General features: G+C 51.4%; 1 non-coding gene across 1 annotated transcript; it reads left to right on the top strand.

Annotated features, from left to right (window-relative positions):
• The first annotated feature begins 1953 nt into the window (after positions 1-1953).
• On the top strand, positions 1954-2026 carry TRNAV-AAC (transfer RNA valine (anticodon AAC)). The gene has a single exon. It is a non-coding gene; the product is annotated as a tRNA-Val (tRNA).
• The last annotated feature ends 1895 nt before the right edge of the window (positions 2027-3921 follow it).

The following is a 3921-nucleotide window of genomic DNA, read 5'->3' as shown; positions in this document are numbered from 1 at the left end:
TCCCAGCTTCTGCCTGATGTTCAGGAGTCTGGAAGAGCATCTTCTGGACTCCAAATCATGTGACCTTATGCTAATGAGGTGTAGGAAATTTGTAGGAAACCCTTGCTGGGTTCTGGGCAGTCTCAGACCAACCCTGGACCAGCCTGGCAGCCCTGTTTACCCTGATTCATGTTAGACAGTCACAGGGTCAAGTTACCACCTGTAGCTCTTTCTGAGCCCCTTGAGGCTATTGCCATACCCACCACAGTTCCCCTCCCCTGTGTGAGTGGTGTGGGGCAGGACTGAGCATCTTTCCCTTTCTCACATGAGGGCACCACAAGCACCACAGACAGGTGTGTGGCTCCCTCCCTCTCTCATGGCATTGTTCTGGCCACAGGCTGAGACCAAACAGCTATCTTAGGGCACAACCGCAAGGTGGGGAAGTGACCTACAGGGGCAAAATCTCCTTTGGTGTATTACAAACCTGGCATTCTTGTAGCTCTCAGAGCAGAAAATAGGTGACTGGTACAGGTGCTGGCTACATGACTGTGCAGCTGCAGTGCGAGTTTCTACATCACTTTCCCATGAAGTTCCTGTCTGAATTATACCTCAGTTGTACCACTCGTCTAACAGAAACCCATAGCAAGGGCTGGCGCAATGTTAGCAGAGACATTGAAACGAGGCCAGCAGAGCATGCAGAGAATAGAATTGATGTTAGGAGTGGGATTTGAACCCACACCCCCCTTTGGAGACCAGAATACCGAAATAAGGGACAGACAGAACCTTGAGTTTGGAATCATAGACCACTTGGGCAGGGGTGAAAAAGGGGAACTCTCAGTTCTAGCTATCTGTAATGTTTGATGAATTGCTCAGGCAGACCACAGTAGCACGTCTTTTTCAACACCAAACTGGTGTTCTCCAGCACAGCTGGTTTTCATAAAGAATCACCCTCACCTAACATTTGGAGGTGCTTTGTCATTAGCTAAAAAGTTTTGGACAAAGTGGGAACTGCCGGCTTGCAGAACTCAGGGCTGGAATTCTTCCATGCAAATATTTGCTAAATAGGGGGTTGATGGGAGTTCTGATGGGCCGTGTCTACACTTACACAAAACTTTGAAATGGATTTTCCCACCAGCTTCTCTTCCCCACTTACAGCTGTGAGCTAAGTAAGAACACGGAACTCTTAGTCTACCAAGTATACCAAGTAAACTTAAACCCACCAACTTGTTGTTATTACAACAAGAAGCCAAACAGCTAAGCTAGCCAGCCCACCTGAAAAATGCCTTGGAAGTGGCCCTTTCAGAAATGATTCAGAGGGCAGAGAAAGGCCCATGAGGGGTTCAGGAACAAGGTGAGTGGGTTAAGAGTTGCTCCTAGGTAGAGGTGTTAGTTCAAGTGGCAGAGCACTCAAACCCTTGTCCTTGTGTAAGTGAATAACACAAATTCAGAGTAAAACTGGTGTTTGAACATTTGTTTGTTCTGTAGTTGTTAAAAGAATTGTTGTGTTCTGTTATGAACACACACGTTTCTTTGTTATAAGCTGTTGCAATTGTTTTGGCTGCAGCCTGGCTCTGCTTTACTACTTTTTCCCCATGGCTATGTCTGCACTAGAGAGTTTTATTTCAAAAAAGCCACAGCTCTTTCAAAAAGTCCTGTGGAGCAGCTACGCAGCAAGGCTGTGGCTACAGTGCCCAGCCCTTTCGGAAGTGGCGTGGAAATGTGGCCGATAGGAAATGCAAATGAGGTGCAGACTTAAATATTCCATGTCCCATTTGCATAACCGGTCAGTACCTCAATTCTGGAAGAGCTGATATTGAAAGTCCCAGTTGTGAGTGCAGCTGCTTCCCTCTCCTCGAGCAGCTGAGCCAGTAAAATACTTCCCTCAATTTCTATAAGTTCCCCCATCCACATGTGGCAGGGCAAGCCGTGGCTTGAGGATGCAATTTAGGGGAGGGCAAGGTATAAAAAAGTAGAGCTTCTGTAGTGTAGTGGTTATCACATTTGCCTAACACGCAAAAGGTCCCTGGTTCAAAACCAGGCAGAAGCATGAATGCCTCTGTTTGTGGGGCTCACTCTTATGCCCAGAAGGGCTCATCTCTTTCTCCTATAACCTCTCTTACAGATAAGCCCAGCACCCATGTGACAAGAAGAAGTTGAACCAGACCCTGTTGTACAGCAGGAGAGCCCAGCAGATACCTTGCTGCTAGTGCACAGAAACTCTGTCCCAGCATGTACTTGAAGGGATTTCCCTCACTGATGTCACTGGCTGGGAATCACAGAGCTATCTTTGCCCCTCAGCCAAAAGAAGCTGTGCCAGGCAAGTGCCCCTGCCTGATCCCACATGTTCAGTCCCAGCCAGACCCAGCCACAGCCTGCTCCTGAACCTGCCTCCCATCAGCCCCTGACAGACTGACCTGGCAGAGAAGGGGCCAATCCAGCTGGAGCTGCTGTGCTAACGGAGCAGCTGGAAAGGAGCAGAGCGTGTCAGGAGGAGACGCAAAGGCTGCAGACCCTGCCCATGGCCCTGCTCTGTACCCACCCAGCAGGGACACATGGGCTGAGCTGTGCTGCTCCCAGGGCAGGGCACGATAGTCCCCTGCTCACCCCAGGAAGCAGCTCTGCAGGGGACATGAGTGATCATAGCTCTGTTGGGCCAAACCTGCCCATCCCGTGTCCCCGGCCAGCCAGTGAGTGGCAGAAAGGTTCCTGGCAGGGTTGAAGTTGGGACATATTAAAAACGTTCCAGGCACGTTGGGTGAGGTGCCGAGTGGTGAAGGGGATGGACGGCTAATCCATTGTGCTCTGCAGGGTTTGAATCCCATCCTCACTGAACCTTTATAGGCACCATCCTGCTGAGCTTTGTTGAGTTCCAGTCCTATTGTGTGATGCTACTTCTAGCACAGCTGAGCCTGCTGCCTCCCAGCTCCTGAGCTGGGCAGACTCCAAGCACAGGCCAACTCTGTCGCTCACTAGTGTGGGGGGTGTCTCTGCAGAGGCAGGTCTGGGGCAGGAGAGGGCCAGGAGGCAATACACACTGTGAATGGGATTCCCCAGTGCTCAGTGGCCCAGGACCTAATGCTGAGCCCTTGGCTGCATAGACCTGTTGGTGAATAACAAGAATCAAGGGCATCACCTCCCTGCCTTAGTAACAGACAAAGGGCTTTGGGGTTCCTCCCATGCTGCCCACACCCACTCTGCAGCCACCTCAGTTGTCCACCTGTCAGTGTCTGTTACTTCTTCCTCCAGAAGGACGGCAGCCGCCTCCTGCAGCTCTCTGAACTCTCCAGCACAGCCCAGAGGTGCTGCAAAGCAGGTGAGAGGCAGCCAGAAAGATTTGTCCAGGCACCACTGGGTGCTGCTTTCCTAATCTCCCCTTACCTGGGAGGTCCATGGGCAGGGGAGCCACAGAGCCTCTGGGACTTTTCTCCTAACTCGTTTGGGTTTTGTCAGTGACAAACAAAGGGATGTGAGAGGAGAGTAACTCTCCCTCTCCTGCCCAGCTGAGATTGCGCTGTCAGCAGCTGTGCACAGGCAGTGCCAGAGAGCCACAGGGCTGGGAGGATCAGTCTCTGTTCTTGTAGCCAGAGGAGCCACCTTCCCAACACCAGTTTCAGCTGCCTTAGCCTGAGCTCTTGTCTGTGCCTGGATTCTTCCCAACGCTCCTCTCCCATCAGCCTTTGCCTCCCCCAGCCATGACTGGGATTGCCAAGGGAGGGGTTTTTGGTTCCCCAGACACCTGCAGGAAAATGTTGCTCATGATGCACAACAAGGCACCACCGGGAGTTGAACCCAGGATCTCCTGTTTACAAAGCAGGTGCTTTTACCAGTTAAGCCTTGGTGCCCCCCTTGCTTGAGCTGTGTGTCCTGACAGGGAGATATCTGTGTTCGTCTGTGTCTTCAGCCAAAAAGCCGTCCTGCAGCACTTTAACGACAACCAAACGA

The sequence above is a fragment of the Carettochelys insculpta genome, chromosome 33 (genome assembly GCF_033958435.1).
Source record: "Carettochelys insculpta isolate YL-2023 chromosome 33, ASM3395843v1, whole genome shotgun sequence".
In the NCBI taxonomy this organism is placed as follows: Eukaryota; Metazoa; Chordata; order Testudines; family Carettochelyidae; genus Carettochelys; species Carettochelys insculpta.
This window is presented reverse-complemented; position numbering and strand designations above follow the sequence as displayed.